General features: G+C 43.9%; 1 pseudogene; it reads right to left on the reverse strand.

The window, feature by feature from the left end:
- Positions 1-8,946: 8,946 nt before the first annotated feature.
- LOC134948242 (5S ribosomal RNA) lies at positions 8,947-9,065 on the reverse strand (annotated as a pseudogene).
- Between the last annotated feature and the right edge of the window lie 10,053 nt (positions 9,066-19,118).

Raw genomic sequence — 19,118 nt, forward strand, 5'->3', positions numbered from 1 at the left:
GCTCTTCACAGATGAAAGCAGGGTCTAACTGAGCACATGTGACAAACGTGACAGAGTCTGGAGACGCCAAGGAGAACGTTCTGCTGCCTGCAACATCCTCCAGCATGACCGGTTTGGCAGTGTGTCAGTAATGGCGTGGGGAGGCATTTCTTTGGGGGGCCACACAGACCTCCATGTGCTCGCCAGAGGTAGCCTGACTGCCATTAGGTACCAAGATGAGATCCTCAGACCTCTTGTGAGACCATATGCTGGTGCGGTTGGCCCTGGGTTCCTCCTAATGTAAGACAATGCTAGACCTCATGTGGCTGGAGTGTGTCAGCAGTTCCTGCAAGACGAAGGCATTGATGCTATGGACTGGCCCGCCCGTTCCCCAGACCTGGATCCAATTGAGCACATCTGGGACATCATGTCTCGCTCCATCCACCACAGACTGTCCAGGAGTTGGCGGATGCTTTAGTCCATCCACCTCATCAGGAGCATGCCCAGGCATTGTATGGAGGTCATACAGGCACATGGAGGCCACACACACTACTGAGTCTCATTTTGACTTGTTTTAAGGACATTACATCAAAGTTGGATCAGCCTGTAGTATGTTTTTCCACTTTAATTTTGAGTGTGACTCCAAATCCAGACCTCCATGGGTTAATAAATTTGATTTCCATTGATAATTTTTGTGTGATTTTGTTGTCAGCACATTCAACTATGTAAAGAACAAAGTATTTAATAAGAATATTTAATTCATTCAGATCTAGGATGTGTTATTTTAGTGATCCCTTTATTTTTTTGAGCAGTGTGTGTGTGTGTGTATATATATATATATATATAGGACACAATGTGATAGATGGCACTCCAGGATACAAATCAAATCAGGCAAGAAACCAGGAATATAGTCAACGTTTCGGAGCTTGCGCTCCTTTATCAAGACCTCAAATATGCAAATACAAAACACATTTATATATACATTACTGCATACTCACCCAACGTGCACAGGGAGACGGCCGTAGCCGCCCGCTCCAGAGTCTAGGTGACGTCATCGGCAGCCGCCGGTGCCAAGGACCCATCACAGGGGCATAAGGCGGGGGGAGTGAACCATCACCATGTCAACGTATACAAACTGGCTACAGAGTGAACGAAAATAGTAAAAGACATAATGTATAGCAATAATAAACAGCAGCATATGTGTGTACATGTCAGGCAGATCACAGAACCAACTGTATATGACACTATCTGAATAACTAATCAGCACATATAGAGCAGATAAATAATGAACAAATGCTCACTGCAGTCTGCACATAACAATAAATTACAGAGACATAACATATGCTATCTGCAAATACTATCGGGCTGTAGAGTCTGGTCGGTGGAAAAAAACCTAAATATCTAAATGCACCCATAACCCATAGTCACTGTAACTACGTACAGGGGTAACTAACCCTATAAACCTAATATAATGGGGGCTGTGGTGAAATTTATAAGAAAACAATAAAGTATGATCCACCGACAAGGGCACTCTACATATATGCAACTGTTACTAAATATCTACACACTAGCATGAAAGGAGAAAACATTAAATTCATAGAAAGCAGGTAAGTGAAAGCGATTCATTGAGTCCCAATGGCTGGACAGTTTGTAACACATGTATCCATCTGGCCTCTTTTTGTAATAGAATACGACCTCTGTTGCCACCTCCAGGATTTGGAGGGACCCAATCAATGATGCGGTACCTAATAAAAGATAGATTGTGATGCAAGTCCCTAAAGTGACGAGCAACTGGCTGATCACAATCTTTATCCTCAATAGCTGTGCGTATGCTGGACCTGTGTTGGGTCATGTGTTCCTTCATTTGTCTGGTTGTTTTGCCCACATATAGTTAATGACATGGGCATTTGAAGTAGTACACCACGAATCTCGTTGTACAAGTGACCGGATGATGTATCTTAAATATTTTGCCAGACCTGGGGTGTGAAAAAGTGTTTCCCGTCTCCAGAAAACTACAGGTCATGCAGCCCAAACATCGGTAGTTGCCACCCTTCCTGCTCAAAAAGTGGGTGGCTGTAGTGGCCGTGTGCTGACTGATATCGTTATGGACCACAATATCTTTGATATTTTTTCCTCAAAAGAATGATGGTAAAATTGTCGTACCCTGTAAAGCTGGTAAATTGTGGTCGTGTGATACAATGGGCCATATGTCCTTGGCAGTTTTCATCAGTGTGTTGCTAGATGTGGTGTATTGCTGAGTCCACACAATACGGTCATCTTGTTCGACGGACTTTGTTTTGTGCAGTGCCTGATGCCTGGAAATGGACAAAGCCTTTTGTTTAGCTGCTTTCAATGCTTTAGGATGATAACCGCATACCAAGTACTTTATAAGCATCTTATCAATTTGGTCCATGGTATCAGTTGGATCACTACATATCCGGATGATTCTCATGAACTGAGAAAAAGGGAGACTTCTGACTAATGAGGGGGGGTGATGGCTGGCTGCGTGTAGCACAGTATTACGGTCTGTTTGTTTGAAGTACATGGAAGTATGTAATGTTCTATCCTCCTCTTGTTTGAGGGTCACATCCAAATAATGGATGCCCTCAAAGCTGGTGTCGGTGGTAAATTTAATTGGAAAGTCCTGGCCATTGATGTCAATCATCATATCCAGAAATGCTTCTTGTGTACCATTCCAAAACAAACAGATATCATCGATGTATCTAGTGTATCCGGTAATTTGTTGACGTCGAATAATGGCCCTCATTCCGAGTTGTTCGCTCGCTAGCTGCTTTTAGCAGTATTGCACAGGCTAGGCCGCCGCCCTCTGGGAGTGTTTCTTAGCATAGCAGAATAGCGAACAAAAGATTAGCAGAACTGCTACTAAATCATTATTTGTAGTTTCTGAGTAGCTCCAGACCTACTCCTAGATTGCGATCAGCTCAGTCCGTTTAGTTCCTGGTTTGACGTCACAAACACGCCCTGCGTTCGGCCAGCCACTCCCCCGTTTCCTCAGACACTCCCGCGTTTTTCCCTGACACGCCTGCATTTTTTAGCACACTCCCGGAAAACGCTCAGTTACCACCTAGCAACGCCCCTTTCCAGTCAATCATTCATCGATTAGCAGTGAGACTGAAAAGCGTCTCTCGAACACCAGCAAATCTACTAAGTTTTGTGTTAAATAACTTAGCGCATGCGCTCTGCATACCATGCGCATGCGCAGTTAGCAACAAATCGCAGCATAGCGAAAATCGGCAACGAGCGAACAACTCGGAATGACCCCCATTGTCAGAAAAGAAGAATTATTTTTCCACCGCGAACATATATATGTTCGCGAAGCTTGGCGCTACGCATGAATTCATAGTGCAGACTGAGCGCTGGATGAAAAACTTGCCATCAAAAATGAAGTAATTCCGCATTAATGTTAACCGTAACAATTGAATGAAAAATTCCACATCAGGACCTGTATATAACGGATGGTTCATGATATAGCGTTTAACAGTCTCAATGCCTTGTTCTTGAGGTATTGATGTGTATAAGCTCATGACATCAATGGTGCACATGAGCTGTTTCACTGGCAATGGGGAAAGCTTCTGTAGCCACAAAATGAATGTGGTCATGTCTTTGAAAAAAGTAGCTTCCTGACTAATCAATGGCTGTAAGAAGTGATCCAAGTACCTAGAAATGTTATAACAGAGGGATTATTTGGCTGCGACGATGGGACGTACTGGGGGCCTGTTGGGATTTTTATGGAGTTTTGGTATGGAGTATAATACTGGCACTTTGGGCCAGTCTACTGTGAGGGCAACTTTAATCTTAGAATCAATAATGTGCATAGCCATACCACTAAGTAGAATTTCATCCACTTCTTTTTTGAACAATTGGGTGGGATCTGAGGAGAGCTGTTCATAAACCTGGGTGTCAGATAATTGCTGATATATTTCTGCTGTGTAGTCCGAATTAAAAACATCCCGACCATTGGCAGATACAATGCGGATTTCTGCCGCCGGTGGGCGGCAGTATTGAATAAATATTTCTATGATTTGCTCCTATGATTTGATCTTACTTGTCATAGAGGAGTCCCGGAGAGAATTGAATATTGCTGCTGATAAAATCAAAGCATTTGAGGATGCCCATTTGAACACAATCAAAGCTGATATTACGCAAGATTGGTTGAGTAAATTGACCACTCAAGTGGAAAAATACCGGGCTGACCTCGTCTACTTTAAGAAATCTAAATTAGCTACGGTGATATGCGACTACGTCGAATTTAAAGTATATAGTTGGGCATACAACCCAGGGCCCTAACCGTGAACAAAGACCTAAGTTTCATAGAACCCGAAGGTTTCCACTAGAGACGGATCAATCCAGCGGGGCAGCATCCTCGAGCGAGGCAGAAAGTGCAGAGCGAGGCGCTCATTTCAGCAGTCAGAAGCCCCCTTTAGAAGTGGCCACACGTACCGCCCTAGTTTTAACAAAGGAGCCCCCACCAGGTGTGGGGGGCAGTGGGCCCACCAAGCAAAAGCGCAAGTACAACCAGAAGAGATAATCTTTAACTTGTCATCTCGCACTGTCTCCACAGAGGAACTCTCAGTATTACACAAAGGTCTATCCTTTGTTCCCACATTAAAGCCTGACGGCTTCCAAAATAAAGTTGACTTGTTAAAATTTGATCGACGTTTGAAGCTTAGAGAATTTTTTGGTAAAACCACTACACAGCCGACGAGTTTACCAGTTCATAAACCATCCATATTTATTCCACAGTCTTTTAACTGCAATATTAAAAGTTTTACGGGACATATGGAGAGTGTCATGGAACAACAGATTCTGCAGAAATGTAAGATGGATTACAATTTAACTTCTTCAGAAAGAGTTGCCCTAAAGAAGTTGGGATCATATCGGGACATTGTCATCTGCCCCACGGATAAGGGAGGGGGCATTGTAATCCAAAACTTAGGTGACTACACAGCAGAAATATATCAGCAATTATCTGACACCCAGGTTTATGAACAGCTCTCCTCAGATCCCACCCAATTGTTCAAAAAAGAAGTGGATGAAATTCTACTTAGGGGTATGGATATGCACATTATTGATTCTAAGATTAAAGATGACCTCCCAGTAGACTGGCCCAAAGTGCCAGTATTATACACAATACCAAAACTCCATAAAATTCCAAACAGGCCCCCAGGACGTCCCATCATCGCAGCCAAAGAATCCCTCTATTATAACATTTCTAGGTACTTGTATCACTTCTTACAGCCGTTGATTAGTCAGGAAGCTACTTTTCTCAAAGACACGACTACATTCATTTTGTGGCTACAGAAGCTTTCCCCATTGCCAGTGAAACAGCTCATGTGCACCATTGATATTGTGAGCTTATACACATCAATACCTCAAGAACAAGGCATTGAGACTGTTAAACGATATATCATGAACCATTCGTTATATACAGGCCCTGATGTGGAATTTTTCATTCAATTGTTATGGTTAACATTAATGCGGAATTACTTCATTTTTGATGGCAAGTTTTTCATCCAGCACTCAGGCTGCGCTATGGGTTCATACGTAGCACCAAGCTTCGCGAACATATATATGTTTGCGGTGGAAAAATAATTCTTCTTTTCTGACAATATTCAACGTCAACAAATTACCGGATACACTATATACATCAATGATATCTGTTTGTTTTGGAATGGTACACAAAACGCATTTCTGGATATGATGATTGACATCAATGGCCAGGACTTTCCAATTAAATTTACCACCGACACCAGCTTTGAGGGCATCCATTATTTGGATGTGACCCTCAAACAAGAGGAGGATAGAACATTACATACTTCCATGTACTTCAAACAAACAGACTGTAATACCATACTACACGCAGCCAGCCATCACCCACCATCATTAGTCAGAGGTCTCCCTTTTTCTCAGTTCATGAGAATCATCCGGATATGTAGTGATCCAATTGATACCATGGACCAAATTGATAAGATGCTTATAAAGTTTTTGGTACGCGGTTATCATCCTAAAGCATTGAAAGCAGCTAAACAAAAGGCTTTGTCCATTTCCAGGCATCAGGCACTGCACAAAACAAAGTCCGTCGAACAAGATGATCGTATTGTGTGGACTCAGCAATACACCACATCTAGCAACACACTGATGAAAACTGCCAAGGACATATGGCCCATTGTATCACACGACCGCAATTTACCAGCTTTACAGGGTACGACAATTTTACCATCATTCTTTTGAGGAAAAAATATCAAAGATATTGTGGTCCATAACGATATCAGTCAGCACACGGCCACTACAGCCACCCACTTTTTGAGCAGGAAGGGTGGCAACTACCGATGTTTGGGCTGCACGACCTGTAGTTTTCTGGAGATGGGAAACACTTTTTTACACCCCAGGTCTGGCAAAATATTTAAGATACATCATCCAGTCACTTGTACAACGAGATTCGTGGTGTACTACATCAAATGCCGATGTAATTTACTATATGTGGGCAAAACCACCAGACAAATGAAGGAACGCATGATCCAACACAGTTCCAGCATATGCGCAGCTATTGAGGGTAAAAATTGTGATCAGCCAGTTGCTCGTCACTTTAGGGACTTGCATCACAATCTATCTTCTATTAGGTACCGCATCATTGATTGGGTCCCTCCAAATCCTAGAGGTGGCAACAGAGGTCGTATCCTATTACAAAAAGAGGCCAGATGGATACTGTACATGTGTTACAAACTGTCCAGCCATTGGGACTCAATGAATCGCTTTCACTTACCTGCTTTCTATGAATTTAATGTTTTCTCCTTTCATGCTAGTGTGTAGATATTTAGTAACAGTTGCATATATGTAGAGTGCCCTTGTCGGTGGATCATACTTTATTGTTTTCTTATACATTTCGCCCCAGCCCCCATTATATTAGGTTTATAGGGTTAGTTACCCCTGTACGTAGTTACAGTGACTATGGGTTATGGGTGCATTTAGATATTTAGGTCTTTTTCCAGCGACCAGACTCTACAGCCCGATAGTATTTGCAGATAGCATATGTTATGTCTCTGTAATTTATTGTTATGTGCAGACTGCAGCTCGCATTTGTTCATTATTTATATGCTCTATATGTGCTGATTAGTTATTCAGATAGTGTCATATACAGTTGGTTCTGTGATCTGCCTGACATGTACACACATATGCTGCTGTTTACTATTGCTATACATTATGTCTTTTACTATTTTCGTTCACTCTGTAGCCAGTTTGTATACGTTGACATGGTGATGGTTCACTCCCCCCGCCATACGCCCCTGTGATGGGTCCTTGGCACCGGCGGCTGCCAATGACGTCACCTAGACTCTGGAGCGGGTGGCTACGGCGGTCTCCCTGTGCACGTTGGGGGAGTATGCAGTAATGTATATATAAATGTGTTTTGTATTTGCATTTTTGAGGTCTTGATAAAGGAGTGCAAGCTCTGAGACGTTGACTATATTCCTGGTTTCTTGCCTGATTTAATTTGTATCCTGGAGTGTAATCCGTCACATTGTGTCCAATATTGCTTTTGGAAGGGCACCCAGGCCCATTGTTTACATTGATGAGAGTGCCGGACGCTGCCCCCTTATCTCTCTCTCTCTCTCTCTCTCTCTCTCTCTCTCTCTCTATATATATATATATATATATTTATTTGGTGCAAAAGGATGAGGTGTTGGCAAGCGACCAATGGTGTCAATTATTTTTATGGAACCAGGTATTTATGAAAACATAAAATTTATTTGAGAAAACATAGCACTAAAAAAAGGGGTGTTGTATAAAATAATAACAATAAAAATGCAACCTATGCAAAGTGATGTATAAAAAAAATGAAAAGTAAAAAATTTCAATATGCCAAATTCATAAAAGAGAACATAAAAACATAAGAGATAAGGCATAAAATGTGCAGGATAAAAGATAAATAGCTTAACTTCAGTGATTGAGGTATAATCAAAGTGGCACCCAACGCGTTTCGTCCCTCATGGACTTCATCAAGGGGTGATTCAGAGCTAGAGACAGAGCATATTTATACCTCATTTCTAAAGGAAGTGGTGTCTACATCACTTCCTGTCTGTTAATTGATGAAATAGCTTCATATAATCAAAATACAGGGATATAGGAAAATACATGGAGCTAGTCAGATTAGAGCACAAGCTGTTATGTTCATGTTTTGAAACAGTACAGTAGAATGCTTAAAAACATAGAAGACGGGCGAGTCCGCCGGTTTCCGGTCCAGACTGTGTGAAGCGTCATATCCGCCCCACTTCCGCCCCACATCTGCCCCACATCCGGTGGTGTCGTACTCGATATGCGCATGCGCCGGCTAAGTGTGGCGCAGTGCGGCTTGCAGCGCTTGTAGCTGTCTCTGTGAACGGCGGCCATGTTTCTGGTTATCTGTAGCCGAGCTGGATAGTAGTTCTCGGCGGACGTGACCCATTGAAGTGTGGTTTTCGGATTTCTTTGTTCCGACGGCCATGTTAGAAAAGGCTTTTTCCTGAATACACAAATAGGATATGCCTGTGGTCTTATTTTTCATTGAAGGGATTGATTTGCATATTCTGTTTTGGCTCCCCAGTGATATTCATGAAATAAAGAAAATCAACATAGAGATGGGGATCAAGAACTAGTTTTACAAAAAATCTTTATGTCATTAATTAAATAAACAAGGCATTGATATCTCTAACTTCATACTAAAAAAAGAGGGGTGATACTTAGGATTAGCTGAATATACCGCTTAGGACATGATGCAGAACACATAAAATGCGCTGAACGGGACTCTATGAAAGTGGTCCCTGTGAAAAGAGAAGCAGTAAGTGAATTCCTCGGTGGGCGTTGGATAGGTACTGGAATTGGATCAGAACTTAGGTGAAGCCAATATATGCTAGGGGGAAATAATACGTTCAGAATATAGAGAGAACTTAGCTCCATCCCCTGTCGCCTTCAGGTTTACAACACCCGGTCTCCCAAGGAGGTCTCCCATCCTTGTACTGGCCAGGCCCAACCTTGCTTAGCTTCCAAGATCGGACGGTGTTGGGCGTCCCCAAGATGATATGGTTGTAATGTTAGAGCAGGTTTAGAGGTAAGATCTCTCACATTTTGGATATTCATTGAAATTCTCAGAAACCGTGGAAAATAACTAACTAGACATCATGTCTAGAAACCGTTGCGTGAGTTATTTAAAAACTAATATAACATGCATCAGTAAGGAATAGGTAAACTGATTGCAAAGAGAAAAAAATATGAAAAGTTTCTAAATAGAGTTGTGTTATCGTATTTAGAAAATGAATACAGTTGTGCACGACAGTATATAAGGGGATGAGCAGGCAGTTTATCCCTATGTGGCAGGGATACCCATTCGGAATTCCTTTCCGGATTAGAGCACCTGGTGTTCCCTGGAGGTCTCCCATCCAGGTACTGGCCAGGCCCAAACATTGCTTAGCTATATATTTCATAAAAACATAAAAAAACAGAGTTAGACACATACACTTACCTTAAAAATTATGCTCGATTAGTTCTTGCCTTACCTGCCTCACTACATCTGTACTCCAAGTGTCGCCAGATGTTTCTTACACCTCTACTTGCTGGCTGTTTTCTTCATTCTCCTCATCATCATCAACATGTGACAGATGTTGTTGCAAACACATGTTATGAAGAAATCGCAGCAGAACACAATCCTAGTCACCTTTAAGGGACTTTACAACAAAAGGCCAGCAGACTTATCAAGACACCGAAACCTAGATTTCACTACCACAAAACATCTTTCTATCACATTCCGAGTGACCTTATGTTCATTATTGTAATTGTGTTCATCATCTGAAAGACATATATAGTATAGACTGTAAAGTAGGTATACAGCAACACATTGCTGACATAGTGGGCATTTAGACAATATATACATTTATACACATGTCTAATTACATACCCAGCAGCCATCCATTGGGCATTTGTCCTGAATCAAATTTGTCAAAGTGGGATGACTGACTGGGGATTAAGGAGTCATGGCAGCCACCAGGGTAACCAGCAACAACACTCATTATTTTTAGTTTTGCATCACAAACCACCTGGACATTAGGAGAGTGGTCCAGATGACGATTAGTATAAATATACTGTCTTCCCCTTGGTGGTCTCAGCTCAACGTGTGTGCAATCTATGGCACCTAGCAAATTGGGCATGCCAGCAAGGCCATACAAAGCTACCCTGACTGCATGCCACTGAGACGCCTAAGTAGGGAAGCAGATAGAGGCATCTATGTGGGGTTGCAAAGCATCCAACACCTGTGTGTACATTTGAACGAATGAGGTGAGTGAGATGAGTACAACTAACAACAACACTGTGCAATAAAACATTCCGCATAAACTACTTTGGCGCAGATGAGTATGTATGATGACCTGGTCATCGGCCAATGCGTTTAAGTTTAAACGCCCTCTAAAAAAACGAGGCCTGCGCAGCCTCCGCGGCACCTGTACAACCTGCTGACCATGTTCAGTTTCATGCCCCTGGTTTCTTCCAGACTGATGGAGCAGTCTCAGGAATCCCACAGCACACTGCAACACAGCACAGCAGACATTTCAGAGTGTGGGTTGTGAATAATGTGCTTAGGCCCCTTTTAAAGGCTTCAAAATTCTGGTGTGATTAATAGGGACGTTGAAACACATGTAAACACGGCAGCCAAAAGCAGGTCTATTTTTTTCCAACGTTTTTTTTTGCGATTCACAATTTTTCACGGTCGCAATTGCCTTTTCACGGATGACATTACAAATATGAAAGCTTGGTAAATTACCGTGTTCTATACATAAAGAGTCGTGTTTGACCGATGGTCTATTAATTCGTATTTGTGAACTCTGCCGGGAAAAACCATACGAATAGCCCCAACACTGCCAAGATTTGAGTGTAGTAAATTTCCGAGATCAGACTTAGAAGAGAAATACAAACTCGAATTACTGTAGATCGGGACCTTAGTAAATATACCCCTTGGTGTCTAACTGACTTAGCCTACATGGATACTCAGGAAGTCTTGATCTTTTTTCATATTTCTGAATATTACTGAATACAGCAAAGTGTATATATCTTTTTCTTTTAATAATCTATCTACTTATATTCTTACAAGTTTGTGCTGTGTTTTTACCAAAACACATCTCATTTTCACTGGCAAACATGTGGAAATCCAGTGTATAAATGTCCTACCAGACACATTGCCACAGAAAATTATTGTGCAACTACTCAGGGGTGTAGCGTGGGCTTGTGCTCCAGGCGCCTGCTCCAGTAAGGGCGCAGTAGCTGAAATCCCTCCATCACTGCTCTGTGTTTGGTGCAAGTAGGGTGACCACCTAACTGCTGCCAGTAAATACAAACTATGCTGCCGAGCAAGTCACAGTTCTCGGCGATGCATTGTTCTGCGCTGTGGGAGGCAGAGGAATGGATACTCCCCCCGAAACCCCCTGCATAATGAAGTTGTTTTTATTTTGGCACAGAAAACATGATATCTGCAAGGGATCCGGAAATGTGACCGGCGCTCGGGATCCCGAACGATCAAAAGCCCTCCAGTTGGCATTTTGACTAACAGGGACTATTCCCACTCAGGGACTATTCCCACCCACAAGCAGCTTTGTTGTGCTCGCCCCCCAACTGGCATTCTGCAGCCGGTATGATGGGGTCGGTATGCTGACCGCTGGGATCCCCTCCGCCGGTCACCCAGCCCCAACCCATCTGCAAAAATGCGGACGTACTGCCAAGCGACACTGGAGGAAATCATGCTCTAAGGCAGATTTCCTGCATTTCAAACTTATGTTCTCATCCTTCAGTGCTACTCTCTCCTTCGCTAAACAGTCCTATCCCCTTGCTAAAGAATCTCATCTCCTCCCAGTCTTCCAACCCCCGGCGCCTCTTTGCCACTCTCAACTCCCTCTTCTGCCCACCCCCATCTTGTCTCCCCTACTCACTCTCTGCTCTTGACTTTGCCACTTACTTCACATCCAAAATTGACTCCATATATCAGGACATCAAATCCCACCAGCCCATCAGCAACCACCCACCTCCTATCCCTTACCACCCCTCCCCATCACTCTCACCATCTCTGACATCTTTCTCCCATGTATCTGGTGAGGATGTCATGGCCCTCTTCTTTTCCTCTCCCCTCACCACCTCCCCACGTGACCCTACTCCCTCCCACCTCCTCCGCTACCTCTCCCCTTCTGCCTGTTCCCATCTTGCCCACCTTCTCAAAATCTCCCTCTCATCAGGCACAGTGCCCTCTGCCTTCAAGCATGCACTCATCTCCCCTATTCTTAAAAAACCCCACCCTTGATCCAAACACCCTCTCCAACTACCGACCCATCTCTCTCCTCCTTTTGCCTTCAGACTCCTTGAGTGTATTATCTACAACCACCTTACTGCCTTTCTTTTCTCACACTCATTGTTTGACCCATTCCAGTTTGGCTTTCATCCTCTTCACTCCATTGAAACTGCCCTCACAAAAGTCTGCAATGACCTCCATGCTGCCAAATCTAAGGCCACTTCTCTCTTATTCTTCTTGACCTCTCTGCTGCTATTGACACTGTGAACTACCCTCTCTTTTTGCAACTCCTGGCTGTCCTCCTACCTCTCTGACCATTCCTCTCTGTCTACTCTCATGACTCAACCCCCCAACTTCCACTACCTGTAGGTGTCCCACAAGATTCTGTTCTTGGTCCTCTCCTATTCTATCTCTATACGTCCACTTTAGGTGAACTAATTAGTTCTTTTGACTTCCAATTTCATCTCTATGCTGATGATAGTCAAATCTACCTTTCCTCCCCTAGCTTCTCCCCACTCTCTTCACTTGTATCTCCTACTGTCACTCTGCTGTCTCTTCCTGGATGTCCCAGCGCTTTCTGAAATTTAACATGTCTAAGACTGAGCTGATCACCTTCCCACACAACCTCATCTCCCACAATTTAATTTTTTTATCGATGGTACAACTATCTCCTCTAGCCCCCAAGTGCGCTGTCCTAAAGTAATCATTGACTCCTCCCTCTCCTTCAAACCACACATTCAGCACATCTCACAAACCTGTAATTTTCTTCTCAAAAATATTTCCAGGATCAGATCCTTTCTCACCCAGAATGCTACTAAAAACCCTTATCCCCTCACTGATCATCTCCAGACTAGACTACTGTAATCTCCACCTGACTGGCATACCTGACAAATGCCTCTCTCCACTCCAATCTGTCCTCAATACTGCAGCCTGGTTAATCTTCCTCACCAAATGCACTACATCCACCTCCCCTCTCCTACAAGCTCTTCACTTGCTTCCCTTCCCTTTTAGAATCCAATTCAAGCTTCTCACACTCACATACAAAGCCCTCACCCACTCCTCTCCCATTTAAATCTGTAACCCAGACAGATCTCATCCTAATCCCTTATTCCAAACTCTCTGTCTACCCCATCTGTGTCACTTATGCCTGTCTGCTCCTCTTCTTTAGAATGTAATCTCTCATGTGTAGGGCCCTCTTCCCTCACGTGCTTATCCTTTTCTTACTTTAATGATCTTCGAACCGCACCAAATCCCATGGTTTTTTGCCACACTGATACTTGTCCTATATTGACTTCAACTGTAAGTCCCTGTTTTTCTGTTTTGATTATTTGTTTATGTACTCTATGATTGGGGCTGCAAATCCCTTGAGGTGCCATATAAATAAGGATAATGATAATAATGTTATTAATAATAATAATAATTATTATTATTACATCATGATGTCCACATACTGTGACTTAAGAACAGGACAGATGAGGCACTGCTACAATGACGAGGAGCTCAGCAATGCAGATGATCCGGGGGCTATGGCAGGAAAGGTAAGTGTGGCTGCTGGAGAGACATGGGGTGAGACCGCCATAGAGAGACACAGGGGAGGAGGCAGACTTGGAGAGATGCAGAGGTGGAGGTGGCCATGGAGAGACATGGGGAGACTGAGAGACATAGGGTCATGGGAAGGCTGAAGGAGACACAGGGTCATGGGGAGGCTGAAAGAGGCACAGATTGAGGGGGAAGCTGAGAGAGACTGGGTAAGTGGGAGGTTGAGAGAGATTGGGCATAGGGGAGGCTGAGAGACAGAGTAAGGGGTAGGCTGAGAGACACAGGGTGTGGCTGAGAGTAACACAGTGAGGCTGAGAGAGACATGGTGAAGCTGATAGAGACACAGGGTGAGGGGGAGGTAAGAGAGAAAGGATAAGGGGGAGGCTGAGAGAGAAAATGGAAGACTGAGAGACAAAGGGGGAGGAGCAGGCTGAGAGACACTGGATAATGGGGAGGATAAGAGACACAGGGTGAGGGTGAGAGAGCCATGGTGAGGCTCAGAGAGACACACAGAGAGACACATGATGAGGCTGAGAGAGATAGGGTGAGAGAGACAAAGTAAGGCTGAGAGAGACACAATGAGGGTTAGAGAGACAAAGGGTTTGGGGGAGGCTGAAAGGCACAGTGTGAGGGGGAGTTTGAGAGAGACAAGGTGAGACTGAGAGACACAGGGTGACGGGGAGACTGAGTGACACAGAGGGTGAGGCTGAGAGAGACATCAGGTGAGGTGGATGTAGGAGAGATGGAACTGTAGTGACATGTGGCAGGTGGCTGGAAAGACAAAGGGGGCAGGAAGCTGGATAGACACTTGGAGCAGGAGGCTGGAGAGATTGGACTGGAATGACAAGGCAAGAGGCTGAAAAGACAGGAGGAAGGGGTAAAGGGGCAAGTAGCTGGGAAGACAGACCAGGAGGCATGAGTCTGGTTAAAACCTTTGTTGTATGATAATGACAATGGTTATATTCCTACATAAACAGGAATCTATGAACCATGTGATCTCTACATGAATAGTGTATACCGACTAAAGACGCTGACTGCCCAGGGAGGATTAATTCTTCAGAGGTTCCCTGTTGCAGAAAACCACCATATATGTAAGGCATATTTTATTTAGTACACACAAAGCTGGGATTTTTATTAGTGGCATTAAATCAATGGGTTTGGAATATCTAGGCCTCCATGCCCCAGTTTGATATTGCCATTAATTTAACCCCAGATGCACACTTGAGTATGTGTCGTAGAACACACATGCTTTGGGCGCAATGGCTACACACTACACCTCTGCACCTACTTCATCAGGTGCTGTTGACAGTGCACTTTGTAGAAAGAAAGAAAATGTAACTTGAATGTCCAACTTATATTAATGCACCTGTTCTTTGCCAGTGTTTCTTCTAAAATACTGCTTGTTAATCATGACAGTGAAGGGTTTTGGGGACCTCTCTTTTTGAATCTCTAGTCTCAAAAAAAACATAATCTTGCAATACCAGACATAAATACAAGTATGTCAGCTGTGCATTTAGCAAGGAGCACACTAAGCACCCTTCTCCACATCAGAAGATGCAACATTTAATACCCTGACACCACCATTGTAGTCAGTTGTTACATTTCCCTGTATAAATAAGTGTAATAATGAAAAGGCACCTGATATCAGGCAATAGCACATTTGAGTAGGATCTCCGCAGTGGGGGCAGCATTACATCTTCAAACCCACAGCTTCTATAATTAGCAGATGAAAATGTGGCAGAAATCATTTCCAGTAATCAGACTAGTAGTGTGGCTCTTAAGGGCCCTACACACTGGCCGAGAACAGTGATCGATATGAACGTTCTCGCTCATTAATGAACGAGAACTTGTTCATATCGGTCAGTGTGTAGGCACCAAGGATGAAAGATGCGCGGCCCCGCGCTCGTTCATCATTGGTGCCGGGTCGTTTATGCATGCAGTCCAATATGGACAATCTCGGCCATATTAGCATGCACGCATATGGAGCCGGGTGAAGTGAAGAAACTTCACTGCCCCCATCACCTCCCCCCCACGCCCCCCGTCTGCCGTATCGGCTGTCGGGCAGCTTGGCGGCGGGTCGCCTAATGTGTAGGGCCCATAAGTTGCGATATTATAGCTATGACATACTTTCCTACAATCACAGATAGGGTGTACTAAATGTTCACAGCCTAAAAGAGTGGCCATACCACCCATCTCATCAAGTAGTTCCTTAGCACTGAACAAAGCTGAGCATAGTCACAATTAATCTTTCTTCTGTATTATCTGCACTACTCAATTAGTACTTATGGACTCTATATACTAAGCCTTGGAGAGAGATATGATGGAGAGAGACAACCAGCTCCTGTAATTTTTCAAACGCAGCCTGTAACAATTACAGTTAGGAGCTGATTGGCTGGTGCTTTCTTTCGCTTCACTTTATCTCTCTCCAAGGCTTAGTAAATAGACCACTCTTTGCGTTATATAGCTATTTATAACAAACTGATCCTTATAGTAAAAAGTGATGGGAAAAGCCTTGAATTACACACATTAACAGCAACACTTTCCCATTATGTAATCCGCCTTACATCCTCATCAGATCAGTCATTAACATGACCTGGTTAGTGATCCATGTAACCTTGCCCAAAATAAAATAGACAATTCAATAATCCATTTTGTGTGCAAAATGAATACTGCTGTGACTATATGATTCCCACATAATCATGATAACTATACATCTTGCTGACAAGAGAACATTTTCGGGAATGCCATGCTTTTTAAGGACACAGTGTTGCCAAGTGAAGACATCTGGATAAGTTTCCAGCTATCCAAGAGTGAGGAAATCTTAGAGATAATTGGCCAAGTAAAAGTCAGCTGGGGAGGATGTAATGTGAATTCCTAGATATTTAATTTGGGAAGTGTTAATCTTAATACCACTATATGCAGGCATGCTTTAAGATAAGAAATAGAACCAGAGACTGGTAGGATCTCTGATTTGTCAGTATTAATTCTGTAACCTGAGAAGGAGCTGAATGAGTGGATGATCTTCAGAGTTACTGGGACTGAGGTGGTTGAATCTGATATAAACAACAGCATGTCACCTACAAATAGTGCTATTTTAAGGTTAACATTAGCATTCGACATTCCATGGAACAAGGGAGTCCCTTGATGCGCAGTACTGTAGCTAGTGGTTCTGCAGCTTTCGCAAATAAGAGGGGAAACAATTTACATCCCTGCCATGTCCTCTACTGAATGGGAAATGGAGATGACGGGTATCCATTGCAAGAGACCAGTAATTGGGGATTGGAATATAAGTTTTGCAATATTATAATGAATTGTTGTTGGATCTATGTTCGGAATAAGTGAGGCCACAGAACCAGGTCAAATGCCTTTTCGGCATCTAGTGAAAGGATAATGCTGGGGGAGGGGGGGTTGTATCGGTGGAGGAATGTAGATACTGTACCGCCGATAGCAATTTGAATATCGGTTACTACTGTGCTGTGCAATGTGTTTAACGGACAATACTGTGCGGTGAAATGTGAACTGTTGCTATTCTGTGGCCACGCACCTTACCCATAAAGCCTTGCCCTATATTTTTGGATTTTGCCTATTTTAGATATGGGGGTAGAGGGGGCACCAATTCTCTTTCTGGCACAGGGCACCAAAATGTCTAGGTACGGCTCTGTAGGCATAACATAGATTAGGGCAAATTTCTTAATTTTCTGTACCAAACAGGGGCAGATAGGGGAGAAAGCCTACAACTCAAAAGTTGACAACTCAACTGAAAAGCCTTGAAAGATGTAAAGGTGCTTTCCTCCCATTGTATAGACTTCTGCTTCCTGGATGTCATCCAGAAAGCGAGTTTGTGCACATAGTTAAAGGAATAGGGTTACTCCAGGGCAAGCATCTGTGGACTTCGGAGAGGGGCCCTTCATTCTTCTTCTATTCCCAACAATGAAGGCAAGGCATAGTGGATAAACAGAGCATACTCTGGGCCCTTGAAAGACTCCAGGAGCCCTACATGGCATACTACCCCTATTCTATTCTTAGTATCTGTGACTTGCTTGTTCAGGCATTGTAATTGTGATGTTATGTCATATACTGTTTTGGAGAGTAGAGGGCCCATAGTGCTTTTATGGCCTCTACTACATCACCATAGGTGACAGGAGAGTCTGTTGGGTGCCGTTCCTGAGGGGAGTCTGAGTCCTCTAGTGTTGCTGCTTTCATAGCTGCTGGGGAGGTAGCAGTCCTTTAGGAATTAATGGAGCAATTGCCGACTGTGAAAAGTCGCAGCCTAGCATGCCACGCAGCATGCCGTGTTGTAGCATGCTGCATCGCTGCAAAGATGAGCATGGGTACATCTGTATGAACAGTCAGTTGCGCTGACCATTCCATCACTTGCAACTTTCGATATTGACAACTACAGGTGTCGTTGCCAACCTGCTCCCTGCTCGGCGCCTGGCAACGCCAGGACACAGGCGCTCTGAGCAGCCAGGTCCTTTTTTCAAAGGGGACGCCACAGGCGGACCGGGTTCCCCGTTGCCATATAAGTAATTGCACCTGTCAGCTTGTGGTCATGCAGCAGGGCAGCTGCACGACATTATCAATTTAGGGTTTCTGCAACTATTGGTGCAGATTCCTGTTATATTCTCCCTCCAGACGCTGTTGATAGCTTGCTGTGAGCTGTTCCTGCTATGGAGAATTCCTTGCTCAGTGTTCTGTTATCCGGTCTACCCTGTTCCAGTGGACCTGTCCTGGTGTTCGGTAACCGGTCATAGGAGTCCTTCCAGCCCTCCAGTCGATTGAAACCTGTGTCTGTTATCTCTGGGTTCTCTTTCACTTGTGGTTACTTTCCCGGTGTTGTGAGTAGCGGCTTCTGTCGTGTCTTGCGGCCTAGGCCATAGTATTCTGTTGTTAAACTTGTTGCTGATGTTTTTGCGGAGGTTTCCGCCCTAGCTGTCCTCCCCGGTACACAACGGTGCCGTGTAGGGTGTGGACAGTATTACCTTTGTTGTCCTTTTCCTTTGGCGGCGATGCCGCACATACGTTTTGTTTGAGTTTAGCAGTAGCCACTAGTTCTGTTCTTTATTTAATTAGAGGTCCCCTTGTCCTCACCCCGTCTCAGTTTACGCCTTGTCTCCAATTAAGACCGGGGGGCATCGGAGTTGGGTAGACTTAATCCACCCTTCAAACGTGGCTGCCATGGGCCCAAGAACACATAGTCTCGCAAGCGTAGACTGACCACGCGGGTGGACCAACGGAGTTAGGTTCCTAGGTGTTGCTGCTGTACTTTGCCCTTATTTCAGCA

Source organism: Pseudophryne corroboree, chromosome 1 (assembly GCF_028390025.1).
Source record: "Pseudophryne corroboree isolate aPseCor3 chromosome 1, aPseCor3.hap2, whole genome shotgun sequence".
NCBI lineage: Eukaryota > Metazoa > Chordata > Amphibia > Anura > Myobatrachidae > Pseudophryne > Pseudophryne corroboree.